The sequence below is a fragment of the Schistocerca piceifrons genome, chromosome 3 (assembly GCF_021461385.2).
Source record: "Schistocerca piceifrons isolate TAMUIC-IGC-003096 chromosome 3, iqSchPice1.1, whole genome shotgun sequence".
NCBI classification, from domain to species: Eukaryota; Metazoa; Arthropoda; class Insecta; order Orthoptera; family Acrididae; genus Schistocerca; species Schistocerca piceifrons.
In genome coordinates, this window is record NC_060140.1 from 55,951,246 (window position 1) to 55,959,665 (window position 8,420).

Genomic DNA, 8,420 nt, shown 5'->3' on the forward strand with positions numbered 1-8,420 from the left:
CTGTCGCTCGGGATCCTGGAATCTCTCATTACTCACAACGTAGTCCTCTCACTATCATATCGGTGCCAGCACAAGAACTGACGCCAACAGGAGACATGCCCATGCAGGAACAGATGACCATCATCTGTCGGAGCAACTCTACTCGCCTCCTTCTCCTACGGACGGGACACATCGCCCATGTCTCCTGTTATAACAGCCGGACTTGCCGCAACAGGCAGATTGGTGCACGGGGCCCCAGCAGATTCGACCCCCACATCTCCTGTCATCTCAACCCATTATCATTGGGGACACTTCCGTCCGTATGGGAAGCCTCCTCCTCGAGACTTTACGGCCAGTCAAACAACACCTATGGACATTAGCAATCTACAGGCCACCTCCATCAAGACCTGTGCAAAACCTTCAAAGGGGGGAAAAGTGTTGTGACTCGCCGATCTTTCAAAGTGCCGCCGCGCAGTTACGCACGTCCTCTACACGCGGCACTGTCTGCCAGCAATGCAGCAGCTGCGCCACCTAAGCTGCCAGCAGCCGCTAGACTCGAAAAAAAAATGGTTCAAATGGCTCTGAGCACTATGGGACTTAACAGCTATGGTCATCAGTCCCCTAGAACTTAGAACTACTTAAACCTAACTAACCTAAGGACATCACACACATCCATGCCCGAGGCAGGATTCGAACCTGCGACCGAAGCAGTCGCGCGGTTCCAGACTGCGCGCCTAGAACCGCTAGACCACCGCGGCCGGCGCTAGACTCGGACTCAGTTCTGATTTGACTGTTAAGGTGTACACATGTCTTACTTTGTTTACTTGATCTGTGACTTACATGTATTGTGTCATCCTTGAAATATATTTGTTCATTTTGAAGTTATAACAGTATGCCTCAGCATCTTTTTCCAGAACAGGCCCATCTCATGACAATTAAAAACCCATTGCAACAGATAACCCTCAGACTCTACGAGTCTCTTGTAGTTGCTGACCAAGTTCTCTGCTGCTTTTGTGTTGGAGGTGGCTGCAATGCTGTGCCTCACAATGCGATTGATGCCCATTCTTCTCTTCACAAAGTCGGTGAAAATCATTCTCGACTTCTCACAAATGATGTTCTCATTCACACTTCAGAGACCACGTACTTGGAGGAATATTGGGTCTAGGAAACCAGCCATTTCTACTGTTACTTAAAATGTTTCTGGCATGCATGTAATTGATGGATCTTAAAGAGTAATACATACTAAAAAGGAGCCAAACATCAAGATTTATTTTTCATATTTACTTTAGTTCTTCGCTAGATCACAAATTTTAAAATAATGACAGAAAGTATTATTATCCCCCCCTCCAAAAAAATAAAAAAATAAAATAAAGGCTCAGGCAGTAGTGACAGTAGCTGTTACGTTCGCTATTTCTTTCGAAATAATTCTAGAAATGGACTAAACAGGGTAAGATCAGTCAAGAGACAAGTTGCGAGTCTTCTGTACATTGTTGTTATATGAAATGAGTTCAGTTATAAAGTGACTGGTGGCTCGTGTGCTAATAAAAGCAAGGCCTGACCTATACTCAGGTGTGGTCTTAACACAGTTGTGGCTCGAGCTGCATTCGGGCTTGGTCTTCGAAGTGTTAATAGTGTTGCCTTGCAATTGTTTTTCATTCATCCATATAAGGAGCAACCTTTCGACATCGTCCAGAATACAAAACCATTGTTTAGGTACTCTTGTCACTCCCTATGAAGCATCTATCTCCTTAATCTTGCACTTGTTATTGACGATAGTGCAAACAGTTGATGTAGACCAACTGTACATGCATGCTAAATCAGCAATGCTCACACCATGTTCGCATTTTTCAATGATTTTACATTTCATTCCTAAGGTCATTTTCTTTCTATTATGGTTGTCTTCTGGCATCCTTATATTCAGGGACATTTCTCAGGTTATTAAAATGTGCTCACAGAAAACCACTGTGTGAACACAAGTTTAGAAAAATGTGTGATCACAACCTGCACTAAGATGGTAGCAGAAAGAGTGCAAACCCAGACTGCAGTGGGTACTAAAGACATTGTTCATATGTAACTGCCAACAATGAAAGGTGTTCATGTTGATGAACATTTCCCCTGTGATGATGAAATGGCTGGTCACATCACTCTAAATCATCGTCACTCGTTATGCGAAACACTGCTCTTTGAGTGCATCATTTTTTTCAGTTTGTTTTGCTTGTTCTGTGAATTGGTGAATTGTGCATTATGGGAGGTGCTCGTTAAGTGAGGATTCACTGTATGCTTGTACCCTAATGAAAAGCAAAACTTACCAATTCATGTGCAGGCACAAATAAAAACATGATGCTTAAATGTTTTGTGCAGAGGAAGTCACAAATGCGTATGAGTGAGGACACTCATGCATTCTGTTCTTAATATAACTATCAATAGCTGAACATATTTAGTACAAACACAAATCCATGGTACTCGTCTCATTTCTCTGCATCGGATCTCATGTATGATATTTAATGATAGGGCCCAAGAGCAAATCTACCAAACTACTGTCATTTGTTTACGCAAATTTGATAAAACTTGGTACAGTATAAGGATAAGATCAGGGTTGAGAAACAGTTGCATGTGACAAATAGTTCCTTAATAATGTGAGAATCCTATATCATTTTCTGTCAAGCAAGCATGTTACAGAATCAAACAATGGAAAATCTGCACAGGAATTTCAGCAATGTAGGAAAAGCTACATTGCTACCTACCGTAAAGAAGAAATGTGAAGTTGCAGACTTAGAAGACACTTACACAAAGCTTTCAGCCACAGCCTGCATGAGCAAAAGAGAAACAGGGGAACACACATGATTCATACACACTAGCAACAACATCTCACACACATATGACTGCCAACTCTGGCATTCTGGCCTGAGCTGCCGGAGATTGCAGTCATGTGTGTGAGGTGGTGTTGCTTGTGTGTATGAATGATGTGCATTTCTTTGTTTCTCTTTTGCTGATGAAGGCTGCAGCCAAGAGCTTTGTGTAAGTGTCTTTCACTTGTGCCTGTTTGAAAATTACTGTGTCTTCCATATGGTAAATAGCAATCTATTTTTTAAGCATGTTACAGAGTTATAAAAACAGCACAAGATATCGTGTTACAGTTTCAGCTACCGCAACTTACAGAAATGGCTTCTTTTGGATAGGCAGCTTCAGAATTTTTTCCAAGAGGGGGCAACAGTTTTGATATACAGTATATGAGTTCATGATTTAGAGAATGTATCATGCTTCAAGAACTAAATTTGAAAGAAAATATCCTGTACTTAATACATCACAAACATGTGATAGTCATTCAGTATTGTTTTGAAGGTAGACATCTAAAATATAAGCTAATTTTATTGGTATATGTAATGTAAATATTTTTATATCAGAGTGTGAATATGAGCACTAACGTTTTTGCTGTGGTAGTAACACACTGGATTCTTATTCAGGAGTTCAGCACTTCAAATCAGAGTCTAACCACCAAATTTTGTTTTCCATAATTTCTTTATATAGCTTAATGTAAAAGGCAAGACAACTGACACTGATAAAAGTCAGAAAAAATTAGACCAACTGATTGAATCTAGTGAGGTGTTAATAAAAATAACCAGAACAACATTCAAATGACTAACATTCCAAAGGAGATAAACAGAAAATAAACTTAAAATTTTTTTTATTCAAATTTGAATTCATCCAGCCCATAACACTTTCTTTGTTTATGGAATTTCACATGCGATCACATTCACAGATTCATAGCATTATATTCAAGCCTTCTATTTTAAAATGTTATGTGGCATGAAAAAAGTTAAAATAAGATATTTGAAAAGTTACTTTTTTTTCCCCCATAAAGTGTATTCTAGTGTCAAAATTTGCAGGGATGAATGTGGCAAACATCCCAAAACAGTCAAGAAATTGACTGGCAGAACCTATCTTCAACAGCCTGAAACTGAACAATGGCGATGTTTATCAGGGTCGCCACAAGTTTCCCCAAGTGAAATTCCCTGATATTTCTCTGATTTCCAGACAAGTTTTAACGTTTTTCCCTGACAAATTTTGAAATCTCAGGGTTAAGTAAAAACATAAGTTGACAAAAAAATTTAAGGACTTCTGTATTTCTAAATGCGTGACCAAAAATCTTAGGTTCTAACATCAACACCTTTTGTAATACACTGTTTTTGGATGGAGGAAGCAAGTTATTAAGACCAATTATGTTATTTTATTTCAAGAAAGCGAAACACATTTGATGACAAAAATATGCATTTTGTTGGAGTCCCAAGACAGATTTAAAATACCTTCACTGCTTTCAGAAATAACCTCGGAAAAAAAAGTAGGCCTCGTGAAAGAAATGTATAAGGTGGGGAAGAGTTGTGTAAACCAGCACACTATAGGTGACCAATAATAAAATGTTGGTTATACTATATTCATTATTGCCAGTTATTACCCACTGTGTTATGTCTATTATTCTACAGGTATTGTGTTATTTTTCTTTCAAGAAATACATGAGTACATAGTGTACAAATTGCCAGCGACTGCCACAATTTTCTTCTTCTTATTGTCCATTCTTTCTAATACATAAACTACTTTTGAAAAGCCAAAATGTACTAGAATAATTAAAAAGTCTATAAAATGCTGCACTGTACAATATACTTGCGGTGAGACACTTGCAATTCCTGAAATGCATCGCCAGTGGCTTCTGCCCTACGGAGGAGCACCACAGTCCTGGGGGCCATGGAAAAAACAATGAAAATCTCCTGCATTACGCCACATACAGACAGACGCGACCTGTGGGCAGATCAGTGAGACTATATCCGACAGGCAGGGCCCGCACATTAGAGACAAACTACGGGCTTCAGATCAGCAGGCCCGATCTGTTAGAGATACCCACAGAAATGGCCTGCGATTTTGGCCTGTCATGGAAGTGGCCAGCTATTTAGACGATGCCACCTGGCTCTGTAGGCAAGAATTATTGAAGATTTTCCTACCTGAGGGAAACCTAAAATGACATACAACAATAAGTTAGGCTATACTGTGTGTGTGAGATAGTGTTTTTTACAAGGAACAATAAGAATATATTTAAAATGTGATTGTTTTATTTTGCATTATTTCTTGTATTTATTTACAGACTTGCTTATTTTTGCAAAGATTCATTAAATGTTGCATATGTGAGGAATTCTGCACAATTAAAATTAAAATTCACTGCTACTTATAGTTCTATTTTTATAAGCTCAGTTGTACATTTGTTGCAGATCTCTCTCCATTTATAGTTCATTATGGAAAAAATTCTTCCTGCCTCAGCATTTGAACAAAGAATGCTTAATACAAACCCAAATACTTTCAACAAATTTGAAACCTGTATTTGTTTAGTGTTAAAGGTACAGGAAACATTAACACATGTTCTGTTTGCATTGCCATCCATGGATACACCTTGCTTCAGAACATCCTTTGCAATACAAAATTCATCATAAAACAGTCTCCATTTACATCATTTATCTGAAATGAATCAATATTATTTTTTGGAGATACTTATATTTTAGGTTGGAACTGAGACAAAAATGCATCCCAGACATAAGTGGCATTGGAAGTTGATCTTCAAATGAGATTCTTGACCAAGTATGTATTCAGTAACACAATAAATTCCAAAAGATTATCTTTGGTGCATTTTCTTGTTCTGGAACAAGCTAACTTATGAAAAATGTTTTTTGTGTCACCACCAAATTATCTATCACTCATTCTTTGTGCAATTTTACTAATCACAGTCTTTGCTGTCTCAAACGTTACCATGATACTAACATTAGAGTATTCTAAAAGCTTAGAGCAATCTAAAACAACTGCACCAACATTGGAAAACCTCCAAATTTAACTCTTATTCAGTGTTGTCAGAATCATTTAAAGTGGCTTTAGAGCTTTGGGACAATCCTCATTACATTGCATGTAACTTTTAATGGATTCAAGCTTTGTAATGATTCTGCCAACTGCTCATGTTAATGAAAGCCATATTATTCAAAAGAAGATTTCAGAACTTCACTGCAGAAATGGAGAAGTGACTATACAATTTTAGGACCAAATTTCTGAGATCAAGAGGTGAGATATGTTTCATTGCACTATGAAAAATATTATTTGAACAATTTGCCTTGAACATTTGTTTGTTATCATTTAACTGATTTAATATTGAATTATGCTTTCCAAAATTAACATTGGCATTATTGGCACAAAAAACATTACAATTGAAACTTCCTGGCAGATTAAAACTGTGTGCCCGACCGAGACTCGAACTCGGGACCTTTGCCTTTCGCGGGCACTTGCCCACGAAAGGCAAAGGTCCCGAGTTCGAGTCTCGGTCGGGCACACAGTTTTAATCTGCCAGGAAGTTTCATATCAGCGCACACTCCGCTGCAGAGTGAAAATCTCATTCTGGAAACATCCCCCAGGCTGTGGCTAAGCCATGTCTCCGCAATATCCTTTCTTTCAGGAGTGCTAGTTCTGCAAGGTTCGCAGGAGAGCTTCTGTAAAGTTTGGAAGGTAGGAGACAAGGTACTGGCAGAAGTAAAGCTGTGAGTACCGGGCGTGAGTCGTGCTTCGGTAGCTTGGTTAGAGCACTTGCCCGCGAAAGGCAAAGGTCCCGAGTTCGAGTCTCGGTCGGGCACACAGTTTTAATCTGCCAGGAAGTTTCATATCAGCGCACACTGCTGCAGAGTGAAAATCTCATTCTGGAAACATTACAATTGCTTATAGCAGGCTTGTGGGAGTCCTGGGAATGCTTTAACAAATTGTGGAGACATTGATGTTTCACTGCTCTCTTCTACAAAATCCTAAAGTTCATTTTGAAGTCTGATTTCAAGATTGAATTCTTTCAATCTACGAAATATTTCAAAACAATTCAAAACATTTTTAAATTTGTATGGTTTGTAGGATCACTTGCTGCAGAAGAAATTTACTCAATTTATTGGGGTCACATAAAATTGTAACAAAATCTGAGACTTTTTTTGGAGCTAAAACTTCCTTCACTAATTTTTCAGCTTTTGTACACTCACAATGCATTTTCCTAACACTAGAATCACTGAATACATCCTTTACAACTTTAACATTGCATCCAAGATATTGTGGGTGATATTGTGTTTCACTGCTTGAGATACAAATGTCAGTTCGGCTACAACAGATTTGCTTAATCCACTTGCGGTTGAGCTACCTCTAGCACAAAAAAAGAGTTGGGAACCTTGGAAGTCTCCTTTATGTTGTTCTCCTTGTTTGTATGACCTAATAACATTAAAAATATTTAGTACCTAATTAAATCATATTTATGTAATTTGAAATTTCACCAAACAACAAAAAATAAAGGTACAACAAAATCAACTTTGGCTTACTTTTCGTTTTTGCATGCTGAGAATAGTCATTATTGCTGCCATGTGCCACACTAAATTACTGTTTGCAGACAGAATGGAAGGCTATGAAGCAATTAGCTTTCACAGGGCAAATCCAGGAAAATGCTTCTCTTCAACATGAATGGTAAATCCACGTATTGCTTTTCTTTCTTTGGGTGATTTCACCCTATCTTCATAACTACTCATATTAAAACAAGAAATCGCAAACTAGATCTGATTAGAACAATGCTCCGGTCCTCTAGCTTAGCACAATGTGGTCTTTCCTTCAGTTTCTGGGCTGCCATACGGTAAGTGCTGTTGCTGGTTTAATAGTTCACCACAGGACAAGAAAAGCACTCCGTCATCAGGCCACATGTGGCCCACCGGGACCATCTGACTGCCGTGTCTTCCTCAGCTAAGGATGCGGATAGGAGGAGCGTGTGGTCAGCACACCGCTCTCCCGGTCGTTATTATGGTTTTCTTTGACTGGAGCCACTACTATTCAGTTGAGTAGCTCCTCAATTGGCATCACGAGGCTGAGTGCACCCCTAAAAATGGCAACAGTGCGTGGCGGCCCAGATGGTCACCCATCCAAGTGCCGGTCATGCCCGACAGCGCTTAACTTCGGTGATCTGACGAGAACCGGTGTATCCACTGTGGCAAGGCCATTGCCATACAGGACAAGAGATCATAGGGAAAGCCATGGGGGTCAGGCAAAGCAAATTATTTTATTGGATAAATCTGAAATAATGTGAGATCTGTGATTTAAAAAGCTCTAAAATACATTATTTCCTTGGAAGTATGGGATGGTTGGCAACTTATTGCTGACAACATACCATTCCTGCATGATGCCAAACGGCAGAGGATAACATGGTGTCAGGTACATGTCCTTTGGGCCTTCATGCCATAGGTGTGTGTGTGTGTGTGTGTGTGTGTGTGTGTGTGTGTGTGTGTGTGTGTGTGTGTGTGTGTGTGTGTGTCCAAGAACCAGAACTTGATAGTAGTGAAATCTTCAGATCAAACTGAAGTTTTTATCAGAAAGACATACCTCATGGGAGGGTAGGGTATTTA

General features: G+C 39.2%; 1 pseudogene; it reads right to left on the reverse strand.

The window, feature by feature from the left end:
- Nucleotides 1-7,904: 7,904 nt before the first annotated feature.
- On the reverse strand, nt 7,905-8,022 carry LOC124790842 (annotated as a pseudogene).
- Nucleotides 8,023-8,420: the final 398 nt, after the last annotated feature.